Here is a 23,237-nt window from a genome sequence, read left to right on the forward strand (position 1 = left end):
AGAGGGTGGCTGGGAGGTCCTGAGAGTGGGCTCTCCGAGTGGGGCGGGCGGAAGGTTCAGGGTGCGGGCTCGTCAGAATCCCCTCCGTGGGGAGCTCCGACTTTGGATCTCCGGCTCAGGTCACGACCTCGTGGTTCGTGAGTTCAAGCCCCGCGTCGGGCTCCACGCTAACAGCAGAGCCTGCTTGGGATCCTCTCTCTCTCCGTCCCTCTCTCTCTCTCAAAGTAAGTAAATAAACTTAAAAGGAAAAGAAAGGGAGTGGTTCAGGGAGCACGCTAATCCGGGAGAGGAAGGTCAGGGCTGGGGAGCATCATAGGACTTGGAGCCAGGCCGGGAGGGAATCTGGCCATGCAGCCGGTGGAGTCAGAAGTCAGGGTGCAGCGGGCAGGGAGACAAGGGACGGAGAGCAGTGGGGACTCTCGGCACAGACGACTTTTCTGTGAAGCCGCCCCCGAGGAAAGGGACACGGAGGCCACAGGCCACGAGTCACAGGTGTAACCGCCAGGGTGTGCCTCTCCCGGCGCCTTCCTGCTCAAGGCTACCTGCCCTCTCCTCCCTGCGTTCCTGTGCCTGCGCGGTGACCCTGGGTGGTGCATAGTGACCGTGAATGTTTGCTTGGATGAATGACTCAATGAGCAGCAGGACTGGGCACATTTCTGGGCTGGGAGGGGAGAGCCAGGGGCAAGCGAGGGAGGGACACCTACGAATGAGGTCCTTCCTGCAGGAGAGGGGGGCCCAGACCCCACTGTGTGTGGCCACGGAACCCTGGTGTCGGGGTGATTCCTCCCAGATGCTCCTGCCGCTTTCGGGGTGCAGGGAAGGTGAGGTTTTCTGAGAAGGAGGGAGGAGTCGGTGGGAAGAAGGTGGCGGAGGCAGTGAAGCTCCAAAGGCTGAGCCTGGCAGGGAGGAAGCGGGGGCCTGCCTGGCAGCCGGGGATGGAAGAGTGGGGGGCTGGCCGAGCAGGGGGCAGAACAGTGAGTCAGGCGGGCAGCAGAGGGGGGAATGAGCACTCTTAAAGCCTGGAGCCCGGTGCTCCGGCCTCATGGACATCACGTGGGCAGAAAAGGGGCAGCAGGACCTAGTCTCGCCCGTGATGGGGAGCTTTTCTTGGGAGGCAAAGATTTTAGGTGAATCTGCGACGTGGGTCTTAGCGATCTCGGGTGGAGATGATTGTTCCGGTATCCCAGGGGGCTGAGACGTTGCGTCTTCCCCGAAGGCAGGCGCTGGTTTGGGAGGGAATCCAGAAGTGCAGCTGAGCACACTGATTGCTCACTTCGTGATTTTCTGAAAAGATCTCAAGCGGCACACGAGCACCTATTTGAAAGATGCTCACATTTGGGTCTCCGTCCATATTCATTAGGGTAGCGGTAGCTGTTGGGACAGACGAACCCAGCCTCGTGCGGCCTTAGCACAGATTGTTTTGTCACGCTGGGGGCAAGAAAGGGGCATCGCTGGTCGGTGCCTCACCCGGGCCGCTCTGGGTCTGAGATTCCAGGCTCTCTGACGGGCAGTGAGCCTGGGCACCGGCGGAGAGGGAGCCCCGCAGGTGCAGGGTTTTCATCAGCCTGGCCTGGAAGTGTCCACAGGGCTCCCGCGTCCAAGCGACTGGCCCAAAGGGCCCTGGGGCCCCGAGTAACCACAGGGGCCCGAGACTGTAGTCCAACTGTGTCTCTAACTACAGGAGGAGACAGGGTCGGTGGACTTGCCACGTGGACTTTCTGCTCCCCCCACCCCCCAGGGCTAAAGTAAGGGAAATAACAGGTGTTTCTGAAATGGAACCTATGGGCTGGTTGCTTGAATTTATGGATTGATCCAGCGAAAGATTTGTGCCGAAACATCATGAATTGCTCAAATGTAAACCTGTACGCAGCTAACAGGCCCCAAACAAAGGTGATCCGTGGCCGTAAATAAAGGAAGAAATGTTGTTCATTTCTTGCCAGCATGGATAGTTCTTCAGTACCTAAATCCGGGATTTTTAAACTTTTCCATCCGGAGCTAACTTCCAGCCCATCTGTGGTTGCATGTTGTGAATGCACATTACACTCTCTTTGCCCTTTTATGTTCCCGAAACAAACGTTGGGTCTTTCGGATGTATTCTTCACTGGTAAGAGAGGGCGATACTCTGGCTGTATCCGAGGGTGACATTCTCATGTCTAACGTGTCACTTCCTTCTTTTCGAGGTGAGTGCATTTCCATCTGTGTGAGGCACCCCCAGGTGGGAGGGGGCGTTCTGCTTTCACAGAGTCTCAAGTCATCATCTGGAACGTGGTTGGGGCTTTAGGTGCCGGCAAAGAAGGCTGGGGGTTTTCAGATTTACCCCCAAATAAAGTGCTAAAGTCGTGCTGATGGTCTTACGCACACGCGGGGGGATGGTCTCTTGGAGGGAACAGGGTCAGTGCTCAGTGGCAGACGCATGGCCCCTCAGAGAATTTGCGCTCCCCCGAAAGACTCTCCCCTCTAGCAGGGGATGGCCCCACCCCTCATTATGGGTGCCACGCGGGACTGTAAAAAGACTTGAAGCCCCGTCAAATGCCTTTATTAAAGTGGGAGTGGTTAAATGGTTATCTTTTTATAAAACACACATGATTATTATAGAAGATTTAGAAAATGCAGAAAAGCATACAAAGCAGCTGTATATTTCTGCTGCTGCTGTTGAGAGAGAACCACTGTTAGCATTTTAGACAATTTCCTTTCAGGCTTTTTTCAGTGCATACGTGATTTACAAAAATCAGCCTCATGCTGTATGCACTGCTTTATAACTTGATAGTTTTCGTCCAATGGTAGATACATCATGACATTTCTTTAATGATTTATAATGGATATATTACATATCCTTACGGATACCTACTGTAATTTCTCCACTATGGACTGAAGGTGGCGAAAAGCGTAATACGCAAATATTCATGCCTATCTCTGACTATTTCTCTTGGATAGATTTTTAAAAAAGCATTTACATCTTGAAGGCTATAAGTGCGGTGTGTAGTGTAACATTGTTGGTTACCTGCTGCCCAACTGCCTGCAGGATCTGCCCCCACTCCAATGGTCAGAGAAATGTCTTTAATGAAGTCAAAGGCTCCACCCAATTGGCCAGTCTAGGGTCAGATATCATGTTCTCTGTTCTCCATGCATGGCACAAAACAGATACTCGATAAATGTCTGTTGAATAAACGGACAGGCCAATGACAGATGGGTAAGCCCCTCTGTTGTCTCCGCTTAGCCCACCTCTGCGGGTTTTCCAATATGGCAGAACTTCAAACGGACACCAGCGGTGTCACACAGCAGTGACTGCAGGAGTCGCCATCCACTGGGTGCCTTCTAAGGACCCCGTGCTTTACGTATGTATAGCTGATCCTCACTATTTGCAGACTCCATATTTGTGAATTTTCCTTCTCACTAAAATGTATTTGTAACCCCCAAATCAACACCCACGGTGCTTCCACGTCACTCGTGGGTATGTGCGGAGCACCAAAAAACGTGACGCACACGTTCCCAGGTCCGACAGGGCAACACTCTGCCTTCTTGTTTCAGCTCTCCTATGGTAAACACCTGTCCTTTTCATGGTCCACTTGGTACCATGTTGTTCATTGCTATGCTTTTTGTTGATGACTTTGCAGTTCAAAATGACGCCCAAGTATGGTGCTAAAGAGTGTGACGTGCCTCATGGAGAAAATAGGTATATTAGGTAAGCTTCATTCAGGCCTGAGTTATAATACTGCTGGCCATGGGTTCAGTGTTCATGAATCCACAGTAAATATTAAATAAGGTGTTTTTAAGGGGACACACATAAAATAAGGTTCTGTATACATTGGTTGATGCAGGTTGTGGCCAGGGGCTTGGGGGAACCTAGTCTTGTGCTTCCCCCTAAGAGCGATTGTCCAGCATTTACTAATTCCATGTTCACGTGACTTCATAGAGCGTGACTCTCTTGAACAATGAGAACGGACTGTGGTTCCTTGTCCTTGGAATGACACCGTGGGCACTGTGCCCGTTTCACAGAGATGATGTCTAATGATCAGCACTGGATAACAGAGTCAGATTCTGAACCCCCCTCCATGGGACCCCAAAGCCGTCCATTTTCCAATGCACCCACCACTGATTCCAGCCAGAATCGTGGCGCTCTAAGCTTGCTGTCGTCCTTCTCTGCTCTCCCTTTCTTTGGCCTGTCCTACATTTGGAGCTTCTCCAGGAGGCCGGCACAGACCGTCACACCAGGCCTCCATCCCCCGCATGGGATGGCTTCCCCGGAGGACAGCAGCCTGATATTCTGGAGTCAGGATCCAGTTAGCTCCACCGATTCTGTCTCCACTTCAGTGTCTCTGAAATGGGGAAGCAAGTTGCCATCAATGACACAGTGCCACGGGCCATTTGAGACGTGCGGTCGTGGTTCACGTGTGCTTGAACTCAGGTGGTTTTCCTGGTGGGATGACTGGACCACATCAAACCCCCAATGTTAGTCAAAAACTATGAAGTCAAAAACTATTCCTTCTGGGAAGGAATGCGTTGTAACTATGAAAATCTTTTCTTGACATCTGATAAGATCAAGTAAACTTGGAGGATGTTCATTGTTGGGAGAAATTTCTGGAGTCAGCACTGGTTATAATTTCTATCTCTTTGACCCTCTGCGATACATCTTGGACAATTTCCTGACTCTTTTCCAATTCCTGAATTCTCTCTTCAGGTATATTTAATTGATAATTAAACCATTACTTAAATTGTTATTTTCAGTTCTTTTTTTTTTTTACTTCCTAAGATTATATCCATTGTTTTTCAAATATTCAAGGTTGTTTTGATATTTTTCCTGAAGTTCATTTCTTTTTTTTTAAATTTTTTTAACGTTTATTCATTTTTGAGAGACAGAGACAGAGCAAGAGTGGGAGAGGGGCAGAGAGAGGGAGACACAGAATCTGAAGCAGACTCCAGGCTCTGAGCTGTCAGCGCAGAGCCCGATCAATGCAGGGGCTCGAACTCATGACTCGAGATTATAACTTGAGCCAAAGTCGGATGCTTACCCAACTGAGCCACCCAGGCTCCCCTCCTGAAGTTCATTTCTTAAAGGTAGTAAGCATTGTTGTTTTATAATCCATACCTGTTAATTCCTGAAGTCTTTTTATGTGTCTGTGTTCCTTTGCTTCTGCTATTTCTGGCTCATGGCTCGGGATTTCTTCTTCTTCTTAAATATTTCTTTAAAAATTTTTTTTAAATGTTTGTTTATTTTTGAGAGACATAGAGACAGAGCATAAGCGGGGGAGGGGCAGAGCGAGAGGGACACAGAATCCGAAGCAGGCTCCAGGCTCCGAGCGGTCAGCACAGAGCCCGACGCGGGGCTCGAACTCACGAGCCGTGAGATCGTGACCAACCAGATCTTTGCTCTTTGGACCAACCAGATCACGTTGGGCACTGAGGCTTGTCACCTCGGATGGCCCTGGGCTTTATCTTTAGTCCCAAGCACCTTGAAAAGCTGTGGTAACTAAATAAAGTTCAAGGGCCCCATCGTTAGCGGGTTTTCCTCTTTTCCACGGTAGATGTGGCTTTGGTGTCCCACCTCCCTCTGTGTTTTCTACTTCCTCTCGGATTTTGGCCTAGTAATTTCTATTTTCTTGCCTTTTTGTCAGATCCTCACAATTTTTAGGATTTTTACAGTTTTGTAGAACCTTTCGGTTGTTCGTGGTGGGGACATCGGTGCCCTTAGTAGTGGGACCAGAAGTCCCACCTGCCTCCGATCTGTGGGTGTCCAGGAGGCCTCCTGCCGCCCAAGGATGCCAACTACTATGCTCAGGCTCTCACTCCATTCTCTGGAAATATCCGTGCCTCTTATTTCCACCGAGCTTCACGCTCTCGTGCGACATGAAGCTGGACAGCGCCTTACCGGTCATCCAGGCTGATGGTCCTGAAGCATAAGCTCCCACCAGCACCACATACGGATGCTCTGCTGGGCTGAAGTGTGGCTTCTGGGGTGAACCGGCTAGGCCCAAACTCGGCTTCGCCGCTTACTGTATGACTTCGGGCAAATTACCCAGCCTCCCTGGGCCTACCTCCTTCTTCCATAAAGGGGGGACGAAAATTAGCAACCACCTAAGATGTTTGATCTGGAATAAAAAGCTAACGCGGTGCCTTGCCCCAGTATGAAGGGAACTGAAGCTACTATCAGCGTAATCATTCTTTTCAGAATTCCCCAAGGGGCTTCCTGAGTACGCAGGCAGTCAGGCCCGCCCCCAGACCCCTCGGCTCTACAGTATGGGAATCCGAGTGGGGCCTTAGAGAGGATGCCCCACTGCCTCTGTGGGAGGCTGGGACCCACATGTCACCCTGGCACCGCCCGTGCAGCCCGGGCCCCTCTTTCGCCACCGGCAAGACCAGCGTCCAGGGAGCGGGCAGAGTCTGGGTGAGCACTCGGGCCCCCGACCCCACCTGGCCCCGTGGGGTCCTTCCCATCCCCTCACTTGACCTCACCGAGTCCTGTGTGGAACCTCATTTCCTCGTTGCTCCCGCTCCACCAGGTGACGATGGTTCCTGAGAAGCTTAACCGCTACAGTGATCTCCGGGTAACTGGTCATGAGCTGGAAGCATGCCTCTTCTGGATGACAAACCTGTCTGTGGACGTGCTTGTGACCCACGCTGGCGAGGGCTATGCTCCCACGGCCCCCCTGCCTGCCGGGGCACCCCACACAGTGGACCATGAGAGCCACCAACGGCCACGGGTCTCGTCCGTCACCCAGTCCCCAGTGAACCACGGCACCGGACGGGCATCGCTGGGCTGGCTGTTGGGTCCTGTGCGGCCCACGGGAGGGAGGCTCAAGTGTTACAAAACCCATCCAGTATTAGCTCCCCTGGAGTTTGCAGTCGGGGGACAGAGACCACGTTTTATGGATGGTGCACCCTCGGGTTAGGACAATGACTGGAGCACAGCTGAACGAGTTACGGGGTGCACACAGGCACACCGGAGGGTCCTCAAGCCACCTTTCATGGCGCCATTTCCAGCCTGAGCAGGAGCAGGTTCTGGGCCACGGGCTGGTATTGGTGTTGCCCTGCCTTTGCCTTTGGAGGGCTGGCGGTCCCCCCCGGCCCCCCACATTGTGGAGCCCACGGAGGCTGAGGATGCGCCTGCACGCCCTGAGGCACCCACCCCCTCACTTACAGGGGAGAGCGGGGGGGGGGGGGGCTCGGCTCCTGGAGGGACCACGCCAGATTGTTGAAACCCCTTGGTTTCTTACTGCTGCTCTAGGGTTGACTCCAATATAAAGTACATGTTCCTGTTCGTTGCCATTTATGTGTTAGTTATCATTAACAGCCATTATAATTTTTTCCCAGTGGCAATTACATTGATATTACTATATCTAAATCAAAGAGGACATTACAGCAATTACTGTCATAAGTTGATTGGGAACCACCTAATTTTTTAGTGACACTATTTTCTTAGCAAGATAATTTTCCCTCGCAATAAATAATACACCAGGAGAGTTGTGCAAACAAAAAGTGCCATTTTACACATGACTTTTATTATTATTTTTAACAAACAGAAAATGTACCTGCAGTTTCTCCTTCGTGTGAGAATAATGCAGTTAAGATCTGAAACCTGTTAGATGTCGAACTCAACAGCGGATGGCACCGGGTGAGATTTTCGTGCTTTCAATCTTTCTCTAAAGCAGACGAAGGAGGGAAGGAGGGGAAGAGAAGGAAGGAGAGGAAGAAGGAGAAGACAGGAAGACGGGGGGTCGGGGAGGAACCGGCCCTGCCGGGCCCCTCCTGTCTGCGGCAGAGCGGTTCATGTCCTAGGGTCCAAGGGCCTCGGGCTGGGGTCTCCACCAGGTGGCTTGCGATCCATCTGGGGGGGGGGGTGCTCCTCCCGAGGTGAGTGACAGTTCAGGCAGCCACCGCGGCCGCTCCCAGACCGCACCGGGTGCCAGGGAGCGGCCAGGGAGGGACGAGAACCTGCCTGCTGTGTCTTCCACTGGCTGCCCAGCAGGTGCCTCAGATCCTGAGCAGCCTTCCTTCCCCTGTGGGTGATGGACTGCACTTCCCCTGCGCAGCGAGTGGCTTCTGTCAGTCCTTCTAGAAGCGAGGGCTGGGCAGGGGCTGGCAGGGGCGAGGACGGAAATCTAGACGGGAGCTTCTCCTTCTGCAGGGTCTGGCTGGGGGGCCTCATGCTGGGCAGACACTCTGAGGACGGGGGGCCGGCACCTTTCCCTCGGGACCCCGAGACTCCCCCGCCAAGGCCCTCTGGCGTGTGTCATCACCCACGACTGTGTGTCCTCTTCTCCTGCCTCGGCCCCCGCTCCTACTGGAATGGGCCGAGCTCGCCTTCTGCAGTGTTTTCCATCATTCACTCCCTCTAGTTTGAAATTTCTTCCCCATCTCGATGTATACAGCTTGCAGCTTAAATACCCCCGCTCCCCCCCCCCCCCATAAGAAACAACCCACTCTTCCCCTAGAATGCTCTCTGGAGCTTTCCTCAACTTTCCAGATCAGACACCCCTGGTTTAATAATAACTCAGATATTTTCTAGCTGTGTGACATTAGGGCATTCACTAACTTCTCTGGGCATCCGTTTCATCAGTGATATGGGAGGGAAACCTCTCTCTTAGTCAGTTATGCTGAAGTAGTCATTGGGCCCCTGGTTTGCTTCCTGAAAGGCCTTGGGACGATCCTGGAGCCGGGCTGCTGTGTCCCCACCCAGCTGTGGGACCTGGGGTATGCTTCTGCTGCTCTCTGTGCCTCAGTATCCCCATCTGTAAAACGAGGGTCATAATAATAACCCTGCGCTGCAGGGTAGTTACATTGGGGGCGCCCGGGTGGCTCAGTTGGTTAAGCGTCCAACTCTTCATTTTGGCTCCGGTCATGATCTCACAGTTCATGAGATTGAGCCCCGCATCAGGCTCTGTGCTGACAGCGTGGAGCCTGCCTGGGATTCTGTCTCTCCCTGTCTCTCTCTCTGCCCCTCCCCAGCTCTCAAAATAAATAAGTAAAACTTAAAAGGTAAAAGAAGTGATTATATGAGCAGTGAAACCAGTGCCTCCCACACCATAAGCGAGATGTGTCAGATATTTATTGTTGATTTAAAAAACCGGTGCCTGAGCTCACCGTCTCAAACCCCACTGTCCAATGTGACAGCCAGGAGCCTCCCGGCCAGTGAGCACTTCAAACGTGGCTTGTTCCAACTGACTTGCAAAGAAAGAGTAAAATATCTCCATGATTTTTATATTGATACAATTTGATATACTATTTTGCACATGCCGATCTAAACAAAACGTATTAGGAAGATTACTTTCTCCCTTTTTAATGCAGCCGTTTGGACAGTTTGCCCGTGTGGTTCTCATTTTATTTCCATTGGACAGTGTTGGCCTAGAGCGTGCCATTCTGGGGACTCAGTCAAAGAAATGGAGTGAGCACTTAGCAGGAAGCCTGGGGCACGGTGGGGGCTTGCTGGGCGCCCTGTCTCCCCTCGCTGGGCACCTCCCACCTTGTGCACCTGCTGCCTCCCCCTGAGGCACCAGGTTCTCGCGGGCGGGGGGATTGCGTGGTGGTCCTCACTGCTCCGACCACTGAGGCAGCCCCCGACGGTGGGGACCCACACACCTGCACTGGGCGAGAAGACCCTGTCCCGTAGATGAGAGCCCTCCGGAGGGCCTCACCAGGCAGCAGGCCCCATGACTGCTCAAGCCGCCACCGCAGAGTGGAACTCAGAGCCCTGCCTTCCGGCCCAGCTGGCCTGTGACCCTCTGCACACCCACGTGGCCGCACACTCCCGGCTTCCAGGCCTCCTGGGTGCTCTGGGGAGCCGGGGAGAAAGGGAACAAACATGTTCTCTCTGCCTTCACCGCCTCGGGCTGCACCGAGGGCCCTGGGAACGTGACATCAACACATGTGTGCGATAATGAGAGTGTTGGTGGAGCACCATCTCGAAGGAACAGGGGCCATTACGGTGGCTGCGTCTCACGAGCCACGACGACGGCCTGCCAGCCGTCCTATCGCAGGGCCGCCCGCTCCGCCGCGTGCAGGGGAGCGGCTGTCCGCGGCCAGGGGGGATCTGGGCCTGCCTCCTCCTCGGGCTCCCCCTGCTCACAGCGCCCATTCCCGCCAGCAAACCCCGCGTGCGCGCACAGATTCTGGGTCCCTGCAAAGTCCCCGTCGGAAGGACTAGGCATTCGTACCGAGGGCCCTCTCGTCCAGTGTTAACCAAAGACCTGAAGATGCCAGGTGGCGAGAGAGCAGGCTGTCCGCGCCCCCGGAAGCCCTGGCTGAAAGCGCCGCCTCCTTGCAGCCTGGTGGCCTGGAGGGTTGTGTGTCCACAGAGAGCAGAGGGCCAGCAGGACGGCCGGAAGGGGGCTCATGAAAGCACCATCACCCCCACACGGAGCGCGACCAGAAGGGGGCCCCCATCGGCGGGTGACACGGCCTCGTCGGTGAGTGACAGCGAGTGACAGCTTGGACAAGGTGCATGACTGGGGACCGGGGCCTCGGGTCTGCTCCTTGAATCCACACACAACCCCTCCTGTGGTTGCCAACGCTGCTTTTCACCTGCTCCGGGCTTGGGTTCCACTTTGACAACAGTAGGGACTAAGGGCTGCACGCGGGGACCAGCCCTGCTGGTGGCCACTCTCCTCTGCGGCAGGCAACGCTCACGTTCCATCGCCCCCCGTCCCCGGTAAGACGTTCCGGCTCTGTGCTGATGTCCCTCACACAGAGGTCCAGCACCCTCCTGACCCCGGTTAGGGGGCCACGCCAGGGAGTCTGAGCCGACCACTCGGGCCCGCTCTCCGTGATGGGCCAAGCCCGCTGAAGTCCGCCTTTGCCCCTTCCCAACCCCTGGGACCCTAGGTCCTACAGAATGAAGGTGAAGCCAGTGGCAAGTGCCCGGGAGCACTGAGCTCCTGGCTCCCAGGCTCAGACCATCACTTGCTCTCGTGGGTTGGGCATGGCTGCCCGGGAGCTTCCTACGCTGTGCGCGTTTCTTGGGGGCTCATCTGCGGGGAGGTCTGTCCTGACGGGAGCAGGTGATACCTCGGGGAGCTAAGACTGTCGGCCTAGTGTTTCACCGTGGCCGGTGGCACCGAGGTCCCGCTTGCTTCCGCCCCTTCGGTTCCCATGGCCCCTGTCCCCAGTCCCAAGGGAAGGTCCCTGGCGACCGGCCGCGTCCGTGGCTGAGTGATCTTAGTGCTTTTGTGTGTGTCACCACATTTCCTTACAGACACCTCTAAAGCAAAAAAGTGAGTGGAATATTTAAATGAAACCCAACTGGCTTGTAAAATGTGGCACAGGTTTCTTTTCACAGTGCTGAGCTTTTAAGTGAGAGATTTTTCCAGCAAATATTAGCACAGCCCTCCTGCCATTAACGGAATGGGTTAATTGCCTTAGAGTAAAAAGCTCTGGAAAAGGATGTTTTAAATCATCTCAAAAAAAAAATCATCTGAAAATGAGTTTCTGGCAGGCTGCACGTGCTGGTGGTGGGGGCAGGGGTGGCAGGGAGGTCCGGCCCGGGGGGTGGGCGCCAGAGGCAGCGGCGTGTGTCCTCGGGCCGCTGCCGTGCCCCTCTGGGCCCCAGAGTCTCCCTGAGGCAGGTGGATTTTGCCATAGTTAGAATAGTAGCGTTCGTTCACCCTGTGGGGGAAACTACAAGAGCGGGCGATATGGGGGACGAGGATGGTGATAAAGCGCGTGTAAATTCTGCGGAGCGGAAACCTCCTTGTCTTCAAAGAAACAGTCTGAGAAACAGAAAACTTCACCCCTCAAATGAGTGAAAAACAAGCCACCCGTCGTTCTCCCCAAAGAGGGTGTCAGTTCCGACTCCTCGGGCCAGCCTTCAGTTCGGCGAAGCGGTCAACTGAAAACTCGTCTTACAGCGGGAGGGTCATCTCTGTTCTAGAATGAACAGACGCTTTGAGAGTTAGGACGAATACTGGTCGCCTGGGCGGGGGGGGGGGGGGGTGGGGTGGGGGGGTGGTGAGGGTTCTCGCGAAAACACGGTCAGGTGCTCTGCTGCACGGTTGGCTGGGTCGTGGGCGTGGCGGGACCAGAGGGGGCCTGATGCTCGGAACCAGAGGCCCCGCCCTCCTCAAGGAGGTGGTTTGCCCTGGGGGGGGGGGGTCACCGTGAGGTGCTGAAGGTGGGCACAGGGCACTGCTTCTCACCCACCGCTGGGAGCGCCCACGCCCGCTCCCCCACGCGGGCCCAGACCCCACGCGTGGCCCCTGCCCCCTGGCTGGGCTGGCAGCCGCTGGCCTCCCCGGCACCTGACACCCGCCCTGAGAGAGGCCAGAGCGAGTGTCCTCGGGTGACAGGAAGGTGAGCCAGAAGGCAGGGAAGGAAGCTCGAGGGTGGCCAGGGCGGGCCAAGTCGCAGCACTGGGGGCTCCAGGCTCACCCGTCCCGGAGTCTGGGAGGGATGTGCCCAGGAGTGGGGGTGACAGTACCCCAAAAGCTCCCCACCTGGCAGCCAGGGACGCATCCACGTGGAGGATGGAGGCCGCAGGCCCCGTCTCCTGTCTCCCTCGGGGACACGCGCACACAGGTGCGCACTCCAGCGTCACGCCGCGCTATGGGTCGAATCCCGTCCCCCGGAAGACACCGAAGTCCTCGTCCCGGTACCTGTGAGCAGGCTTCCTCAAAATACGTGCGCCCGTGAAGCCGAGGTCAGAGAGTGGGCTAACCCAGCCCAGTGTGACCGTGTCCCTTTACAAAGGGAAGTTCGGACGCAGTCGTGCCAGGGAGAAAAGGCTGCAGGGAGACGGAGGCAGGCCCGGGTGATGCATCGTGTAAGGCCCGGCTTCCTTGCAGACCCGGGAGGTCGGCGCCTACGTGGTTAGGGGCCGGGGGGCCTGGAGGCGAACCCTTCATTCCGATGGGGCTCTTGAGACCGGGAGGGAGGGGGTTCCTTCAGGCCCCACCCCTCACCTGGCCCGAAGTCACCAGTCTCGCAGTCTCGACCCGAGACGGGTTAGAGTCCTGAGGCAGGACCACAGGAACCAGGGCCTCGAGCCAACAGAGAGTCCGGTTCCCAGACGGGCCCCACTACCCACACCGACTGTAATGAAATGCCTGACGTGCATTTAATTAAATGCGTGACGTCCCTGGCTTCAAGGGTCCTTGCAGAATTCACGAGGACTCCCCCCCCCCCCCCCGGGGGGCCTTTGCCCTTTGCCGGGTCACAGTTGTTCCATGGGGTGGGGGGCGTGGTTTTCCTAGCCACCAGTCTGCCCCTTCCCCTTTCTGAACAGCACCCGGGTTTCTGTGGTTCTGGCGGGACTGGCCCGCCCCCCAGAGGGAAACCCACTTCTCTCAATAGGCTTACAGATTCGGTTGGCTCATTCCACGGAAAGTGAAGGCCTTTGGTCAGTGGGTGGGGTGTCTGCGGAATAGAAGCAGAGCCTGGTCCTGTAGGCAGCCTTCTGGGGAAGCAGTCTGAGAAAGGAATCCCAGAGAAAGGGAGCTGGATCCCTGATCAAGCTGCACCTGAAGCCTGACCTACCTCTGATCTTTCCAGTTACATGAGCCTCCTGATTGTTTAAGCCAGTTTTAGTTGGGCTAGAAAGAAACCTAACTGCTTTTAATGTAATAAATATAAGATATGATATATATTTAATATAAACGCGGTAAACATTTAAAAAATAATCCACTGTGGACCGGTCATTGGCTACTTTTATTTCACTTAAAAAGAAATCTAGCTGCTTCTACTTTTGGGCGAGAGATTATAGGGATAACGAATTTCGAGACTTCGCTATTCACTTTGTGGGGTTTCCCCCTCAGTTTTCTAATGGCAAGTGTCTCGGAACCTTAAGGGCTGTGACCAGTGGTCTTGTGTCGTGGGGAGCAGGCTCACTTTAGGAGTACTCCCCGACTCCCCGACAGCCCCCCTGCGCCTTTCTTGCTCCAAAGGCAAAGAGGGAAGAAGCTGGCGTTATGAGTGGCTGGGACACTACGACAGGTGCTCTCTGTGCTCTGTCCACGGGCAGCGTTTTTGTTCCCTCTGATGGAGGGCAAATGAAACAAAGGAAAAGGCTGAGGCTCCGGTAGGTTAAGAACCTCCCCAGAGCTGCGGTGGTAATCGGTGGGGGAGGAGGCATTCCGGCTCAGGTCTGTCACTTCCTCAAGCACACAGGACACAGCCAGCCCGGTCACACGGTGAGGTCTCTCCAGACGGCGCCTTCGCCCAGTTGGGAGGGGGTCCTCTCACCTGTGAGGCAAGAGTAGGATCAGAATCCTGAAGAAACCCTTACCTGAAGCATCAAAATCTTTTTAGCTTATCCTTAAGTGGTAGTTCTTTTTTTCCAGGGGTTTGGCAGTCATTCATTCATTCATTCATTCATTCATTCCAGTACTGTATTGAGAGTGCCTACTATGTGCTGGGCACTTATCGGGACCTAATTCAGTTTGATTGTAACTTTCTCCGACACGTGGGAAACTGAAGAGCCATTTAGAGTCTCGATGTCCAGTGTTTGGGGAATTTATTTTGTATAGCACGGAATTAGCACATTGGGTTGATGTCAATAGAACCAAAGTGCCGTTAAGAATTTTTCTGGGTGGGGGGCGCCTGGGAGGCTCAGTTGGTGGAGGGTCCAACATCGACTCAGGTCATGACTTTGCGGTGTGTGGGTTCGAGCCCCTCATCGGGCTCTGTGCTGACCGCTCAGAGCCCGGAGCCTGCTTCGGATGCTGTTGTCTCCTCTCTCTACCCCTCCCCTGCTCATGCTCTCTGTCTCTTAACAACAAATAAATGTTAAAAAAATTTTTTTTTTTAAAAAAGAGAACGTTTCTCTGTTATGGGGCACCTGGGGGGCTCGGTTAAGCAACCGATCCTCGATTTCGGCTCGGGTCACCATCTCAGGGTTCGCAAGATGGAGCCCCACGTCGGGCTCTGCGCTGACAGCCAGGATCCTGCTTGGGATTCTGTCTCCCTCTCTCTCTGCCCTTCCTTCACTCCCTCTCGCCAAGTAAATAAGCAAACGTAAAAAAATTTTCTCTGTTGTACCAACAGGTGGGCACCACAGAGTCCGCACCAGCGCTCAGTGCGGCTGCCGGTGCTCAGATCAGGTCACCTGACTTCCCGGTGAACGGCTTTGGGCGGAGGTTACGTGGGCGTGGGATTAAGAACACATGTGACAGTTCTCTAAGGGTTCATTGCGTCGTGGGCCGGTGCCTGTCCACCGATCCTGCGGGAGGAGGCCCTTGGGAGACCCCGGATGGGGGTTTTGTTGGTTTGATTTTGAAATAAAAGTGAAAAGTCTACAACGTATACATTGATTTACTATTTATCGGCAGGTACTATGCTCCAGCCCAGGAGTGTCAGTGAGGCAGACTTTACCTTCAAGGGGTTCACAGTCTCCAGGGAGACAGACATGCAAATGGATGCGATTCTGGGGCACCATGGAAAGTGCTAGAAATAAAGTATGAGCAGAGCGCTAACGGAGCCCACAGGTGAGAGTAACTAACTGTCTTTGCCCAGACAGGACTGGGAGGTTGTGAAAATAAATAAACCGCTTCAGGCAGGCAAGTGGCAAGCTGGCTTTGCTATCACCGGCCGGTCCCTTTCTTAACTGAGACCACCGTCTCTTGCGAGCTCGTTGGTCAAGAAAAGGTCCCGCCTAGAAGCCTGGAGTCTCCAGCACTCTTCAGATTTGCGTTTGGGGGTCTGCAGAGACCCCAAGAAGTCGACACACAGACACGGCGCTGCCTCCCCAGCCCAACGTGGGACCCATCCGCTTCCCTTGGCCCCCACCTGGCTCCTGCTCTCACTAGCCGCCCCCCCCCCCCCCCCCCCCCCGCCACCGGGAATTTTCTGAGGTCATCTGGGTTCGCTTCCTGTCCTTCTTGTCCCCGCCTCCAGTCTCGATTCCCCGAATTGCACCCAACCCTGTGGATGAACGTGAGTGGGGTTATGATTCTCTTGTTGCTCCTGTTCAGCTCCAAGTCCCCATCTGTGGGGGTGGCACCTTGGCCACAAGTGCCACGACAACCCCGTGGTCACAGCGCACCTCGGAGGGTGAGGGACAGATGCTCACTTGGGAAGCCCAGCGGCTTGTGTGAGCCCATACGCTAATTCTTACGAGCTGGGCCCTGGAACACCGCCTTCCCGACTCTCTATAACTTCCTTTTTTTTTGTTGTTTTTAATGTTTCTATTTATTTTTGAGACAGAGAGAGACAGGCGTGAGCAGGGGAGGGGCAGAGAGAGAGGGAGACACAGAATCGGAAGCGGGCTCCAGGCTCCCAGCACAGAGCCCCGATGTGGGGCTCGGACCCACAGACTGTGAGATCACAACCTGAGCCGAAGTCGGACGCTTAACCGACTGAGCCACCCAGGCGCCCCTCGGCTTCCTTTTTGATACCAAAATGCTCTCTTACCCTTTCCCCGTCTAGACAGCCCTTCCTCTGATTGCTACGCTGGTTTATGAAGAAGCACTTGTGTGGATGACGATTTCTCCTGATGAAGGCCACAGCCTCTTCAATTAGCGTGAACTCTAGAGGCCAGTCTTTAAATAGAGGTTACGGGTGGTGCCCCGTGGCTGGTTCCCAGCGACCTGATCCAAAAGTGGATGCCAGCTGGGCGCCCTCCCGGGCTCAGGGCAATCGTAAAAGAGTGCATCACTGAGGCTCACATGCCCACTGAGGGCAGCCCCAGTGCAGGACTGGCTGGCTGGTGTTTGCACTCAGTGCTCCCAGAGAAGGACCAATGCTTAACTGGGGACGCTGGGCAGGAAGAAAGTGGCACTGATGGAGAACTGGACTGAAGAAGCTGAAAGCAAACGGGACGGGTTTCGGTCCTTCTGGGCCCTGCTTCTATTCGAAAGGCAGCGAAGACCGAGGCCGGGCGTCTGCTGTCACGTTTTGCTGAGCGGCCCCGGGACACCCGGGTTACCTTTCCGCTGCATTGAGGCCTGTATGAATTCGGCTGCTGGCAGAGTGCTCTAAATGGCAGACAGGTCAGTGTCACGGCTGAGTTTCAGAAGGAACGGCTAATTTAAAGGTGTTGAAAATGTGACGATGAAGGCAGCCGTTTTCATAGTCACAGCACGTTCTTGCATTTGTAACTCGTGCCTCGGTGGCCTCCGGGTTACTCAGAGAAGCCTTTACAAAACAGCATTTCACAAGACGGGAATCCCTTCAAAGGCAGTGTGATCTAGTGCTCCAAGCACGTTCCCTGGAGCATCCCCGTCGCCTGGGGAATGCGGACCCTTGGGCCCCGCCCCGGACCTGTGGCATCAGGACCTGCGTCACGACGGGTGACATGTGCACACGGCGAACTTGGACGAGCACCGCGTTCTAGGGAGACGCAGCTGCGGTCTGAGAACCCTCCGGGAGCCCCAGGCTCTGCTCTACCGGTGGCTCGGTGATCAAAGGCAAGTCATTTCTCTGCACTTTCACCCCTTCATGTGTGAGATGGGCCTTATCCTCGCTTCCTCCTCACTTATCTAATAGTGAAGAGGGGAGGACAGTGACCTTGCTTTCAAATAGTCAAACTTGTGAGCGAGTTTCAAGACGGTGTGCAAAGTACACGGAAAACTCAAAATGACTAACATTCTTCCGTGATGACAACGTAATTTTATTGCTAGGGAATGAGCATGTGGTTTTGCTTTCTGTTTTGTGTGTGTGTGTGTGTGTGTGTGTGTGTGTGTGTGTTTTCCCAGCTGGGGAGACACTGGTTGGTCCTCCTTCAGCTCGGTCCCATTCTGTGTACTTGGATGTGAATAATTCTCCAAAAGGTACTTGGAATAAAGACCCTCAAGGAGACAATTCAATTTCCAAATGTAAATTCCAACAGCGGGTAGAGGGGGCCCCTACTGCAACCAGTCCCCTGGTGAGACGTGAGGTTTTCGACAAAATGAGATTGCCTGTGACATTGTTGCCGTCACCGAGAAGGGTTTTTCAATGTTAAAAGAAGCGGTTTCTACTGGGAAAGGATTTGTTCGTGTAAAGTTGAAAGTTTATGCTTGTTATGCATGAGTTCAAGGAAGACAGAAATGATGCGGAGAGGCATGAGCATTCAATGTCATGTGGTTTTGAAGGCCTTGCTTCTGAGCCTTAATTATGATCTGTCATTTGCACGGAGTGGGAGATTCTCGCCACAAGCAAGCATGAAATGTGGGACCCGCCAGTATCTCCCCCCATACATGTCTCCTGCCCCTTATAGCTCTTCTGGCTGCCAGCACACACATCCATCCGCCATGGCCCTGAGTCTGCTGGATTCAGATTCGATTTCAGGTAGAGCCGCAAATTCAGATTCTAGATGTTCTGCTATTACAAAAATGATCAGGGTCAGACATTGGCTTCCTATAGGCAATAACATAAGCGGGTGAAATGACTCTACCAAAAAAAAAAAAAAAACCCCACTCAACACATGATAATGAAGATTTTCTTTATTTGATTTTCATTATTGGACATCCAAGAATACATTGATAGGACAGAGACCTTCCTTGTAGCATTAAAACGAAATTGGGAGCGTTCAGCCATTAATTCCACTGAGTACTTTTTCCCCCAGAAGCTTGTGTGATATTTAGATGACACAGAATCAAATGATCTGGAACCATGACTTGTGCTCGATTAAAGGGGGTCCTGAGCGAAACACACTTTCGTGGTCAGAACCGTGATATCCTTCCTGGGTTCCGTATCGTCTCATCCACAGAAAGATTTATCATAAAGGCCAGTTGTTACTCTGTGACACTTTTAATCAGCCACGGACCGAGGGACCTTGGCAAATTATACAGGGGATAAGCCAGAGGTCGCCCAGAGGCCCGAGAAGGCACCTGCCTGACCTCTAGTTTCATTTTGGAGTCCAGTGACCTCTGTGGCCCCACACAAGGTACCTATTCTTCCTGGGTCTTGGTTTCTTCATTTACACAAAGGGGTAGAAAGAACTAGATTGTCCCTTCACTCCCAAATTTTATTGTTTTTTTTATTTTAATGCTTATTTGTTTTTGAGACAGAGAGAACGAGCGGGCAAGGGGCAGAGAGACAGAGAGGGAGACGCAGAATCCGAAGCAGACTCCAGGCTCTGAGCTGTCAGCACAGAGCCCGACGCGGGGCTTGAACCCACCAACCGTGAGATCATCACCTGGGCTGATGTCGGACGCTTAACCGACTGAGCCCCCAGGCGCCCCAGCCAAATTTTACCATTTAAGGGACAACTGAGTCTTCTCATGTATGAGGGGCAGAAGGGGTCCTGGGCTCCTTCCAGTTCTGTGCCTGTGGCCGCCCCCCCCCCCCCCCAGGTACAGGCACACAGCCACACAGGAGGCAAGACAGACTCTTCTAAGGAGGACACCCTCCCTTCCCCGATCACTGTTCCACATCTTCCCCCACCAAGGAGTTTGTTCATTCCAGTCATTCTAAAATGCAGCTTAGCCCTTTTGTGGGGAGGAGAAGGCTGGCCAGTAGCCGACAATTTTAGGGAACATTCTTCTGAGCTCTAAGCACAAATCCATCTTTCATGTTGGATGCTACCGTCAGTCAGCAGGGTGTGTTTCAATTATTATTTTAATTTCGTGTTGGCAGGAAGGCGCTGTCAGATAGTGCCCTTCCAGGGAAACTCTTACTTTGGGGGGCCGTTGAAATCGCTGTGCTTTTGGCTCCGTGCTTCCCGGGACATACGAGGCACACATCGGTTCCCCCAAACTGTACTCCATGCGGCACTTACCCGTGCGCTGGAGGGATCCAAGACATGCTTCCCGGGAGTGTCGATGCCACTGGAGAAGCATCAGCGAGCACTGAAGGGCAGGTCCACGCTGGCAGAAACCGAGGCCTCGGGAATAGATGGGAGGAGAGTGTTCGCAGCAGCTCAGTCTTACCGTCAGGGCTCATCTGCACTCCTGCCTCGTGAAGGAAGGAATTACATACAGACCTCACGCACACACCTTATTTGACTTTCTTTGACTATCAACTCTCTACTATCAAGAATTACTTGGACTGATACATGGGGGTAAAAATATACTTTACGTATTTTGTGTAGCACTTTTTTGGGGGGGCGGTGTCCTATCATTTGCTCATGGTAACAACAATAAGGTTCTCGTATCAAACAGTCCTCTTTTTACAGGTTGAAATAACGTAAGGCTAAGCAACCGATTTTAAAGTTTGACACGCCCACATCCATGGTGTCGAGAATCCAGCGTTTCACACTTGATTTCTGAAATATGATCCTAAATATTTAATTCTGGGCCATAACTGAAACATTAGTTACAGAACATCTGACTGTCGCAAACACCCCAGCAAATCCCAAACCCCAAAACAACGTCTGCGAAGATACATTTTGGGTCTCTAAATAAGCGCTATCAATAACAGACGGTGTTTAAAAACAGAAGAGAGGCAGGAGGTTTGAGAGCAGCGATTAGGAACCCATCAAACCAGGCCACATCACATGTGGGTTACATTCACAGAACGTGCACAGTAGCCCCTAGGAAAGTATCGCCCACAGTTGGTTGTGCTTGGTCTTTTTCTGTCGTATTTTTCCTGAAAGTTCCCCATGGCTCATCTGTTTTTATATAACTCTAAAATACGGCCTTTACCCCATGTGTACATGTGGTAAAGTGATCAAGAAAAATATTTTCAGTCCTAAACGCCCCCTTTCCCATTTTAAAGGAAACCCCAATCGTCGTAAATTCATGCTAATTGGGAGCTTCATGAAGGGGTTAAAACCCTACCTGTTACAAGTCGGGTGGCCGTTATAAATGTTACCCAAATAAAAGCCAGAAACAGGAACCCAGAAAGCAGGTCCCTACGGCAGGCATGTGTCTTAAATGATATCATTTGTCAAGTTTCCAGCATCTTGTGGTGTGGACACAAAAAGAAGGTCTGTGTTGTACGGAGGACGTTACCTCCTCATTAGCTGGAATGTTCCTTAAGTACATACCGTAGGATTTTCATTTTAATAAGCAGCAGCTACCTGTCACTGCACTTTCGTTAGATAAATACTGGCTGATTACTAGTGGCCACTTATAAAGGCTCCATCGTACCCTTGGGAAACTCCATCCAGATGGAATCATATAATAACAACGCATAGAGAATATCGAGCAAAACTTCTGTGTCATTTCTTTGCAGACTATTCCCAGTTTCCGGAGCTTTTTTTTTTTTTTTTTTGGATGCTGACATCGTTCAATAGCAGAATTCACTGTCAGAGAGACCCGAAATAACGATGTTGGTATTTTTTTTTTCTTTTGCGTGCAAAACAAATTTGAAGGGACGGCATTGGGATTTTTAGAAGTCACGACGGAACGGCAAAGAATAGCTTCTAGGCTCGCTTACCAGTCAACCGCTCCGTCTGCCCAGCCAGAGACCTCAAGGCTGATGCGCAGAGAAGGCCACCCTGAGAACCGAGAAGTAATTCATCCACCATGATCATTCAGCCCCGGCCCTGTCTCTAAAACAAAGACTGACAATCGCCCTGAATTATGGATGTACTTTTTGTGATCTGCGATAACAGTTCAGGAGAAAGGTGTTGAGAACATCACACCATTTCACCTCCCATTAGACGCTGGTCTTGAACGATAATCCCAGAAGATGAAACTGATGCTGAACTATGACCCTCAATTTACAAATCATTTTTCAGAAGAATAAGGAAAAAAAAAGTTTAAACATATTTTTGGCATTATCTGAATGGGCGGAATCCTTCATGCTTGTTTTCTACGAATAAATGAAAACAGCATGTCCTGTAGTTTCTTAGTTTGGGGGGGGGGGAGAGCACGAGGATTTCAGATTATGTTTTATTTTAAACCTGGGTGTTTGAAAAAAAAATGTCTTTTTTTTTTTTTTTTTACATAGCTGAATTTAGTCGATTCCTTCAAAACATAATAAATTTCTATTCTGCGGCTTCAGGGATCCATCCGTTAAAATGCTGGTCTTTCATATTTATTACCCTCCCATTAAAATGAGAGAAACCGGGACGCTCTTCAGTTTGTAAGAAGCGAGAGCTGGCAGCGTCCTGGTTCCTCGCCTTGACAAAGGGAGAAAGTACATTACCGCTTAGACTTCGCACATCTATCCGCACGGGGAGCAGGACACACGGGGACTGTTCTTTGATGGGATGATTGGATCGCAGCGCTTTCCCATTACCAGTCATTTCCCGTGCAGATACATTCATAAAACCTGTCCCCTCCCCTGTGTTTGTGTGCGTATCCAAAAGCGAGGCGAAGTCTCCTTCCGTTTGGCCGTGGCTGTTAGGTCTGAAAGGGACAGATTAATAACCGAGCACCACGTTGGGCCAGCTTTTCTTGTACCCTGCACTCGTCACCCCTTGCTATAATGAGGACACAAAGAGGCTTGCATCAGGCTTCTACCCTTCTTCATAACTCAAAAGCGTCACAGTGGCAGTAGCCTCTAGTGCTATTTGTCTTTAGTGCAGTTGTGACACTTCGGCATGATCCATAATTTGGCAGCTATTTACCGTGACATTTCCCTTCAGTGCAGCCATAACATTCAGTGAAGCCATTATTTGGTCCCATTTACCATATAAATTGTATTGTTGTGCATGCATGCTAGCAGCTACATTAGGTACCTGAAAATGAGTAAATCTTGTAAAATAGATACTAACAGCTATTCAGCAGTAGGATTTCCTCGCTCCTCAGACGGGAGGAAAAGAAAAATTAAATATGGTCACCGGGTTTCCCGGAGCATCTTTAATTGCGTTCCTATTTATTTAGCGTGTTAGATACACTGGGGCCAGAGGCTTTGAGAAAAGGATCTGGTGGGCTTTGCCTTCAATCAGAAAGGCACCGTGGGATTTCCAACGGAACGGCGAAAGCCGAGCTAAAGGCGAGGGGGCAGGCACGTCGGCGGTAGGCATGGCTCCGGAGAGAAGGCCCATGATGGGACTCTCACATGTGACCCCAGGCAGCGGTGCCCAGGAGCACCTCATCCCCGACAGAGCGAGGGCACAGAGAAGTAAAGTGGGAACGGAGGAACAGCGTTCCACGCTAAGCACGCTATTCTGTTTCCGTGATCAGAGAGAAAACACACGGTGTCCAAGAAAGTCTGCAACACGGAGCAAGTATCTTATTATTTCCCATCCCATCAAGCCCCTCCTCCGCATGGTGCCCTTTGACGGATCCCACCTCAGGCCTATGAAGGATGCTGTTATCAGCCTCTGGCGGTGTGCCTAGAGAGTGCGTCTCCCCTCGTGGTGGGGGTTTTGTTGTGCAGACCCTCCCCGTGGATGAAGCACGTCCTTTCCTTCCTGGGCAGGTAACCCCCAGATCTCCGTAGAGCCCCTTTCCAAAATCTGCTTTTGTCTTCATAGGTTTTCAACACTAATTTGCTTCTTA

This window comes from Acinonyx jubatus, chromosome D3 (assembly GCF_027475565.1).
Source record: "Acinonyx jubatus isolate Ajub_Pintada_27869175 chromosome D3, VMU_Ajub_asm_v1.0, whole genome shotgun sequence".
NCBI lineage: Eukaryota > Metazoa > Chordata > Mammalia > Carnivora > Felidae > Acinonyx > Acinonyx jubatus.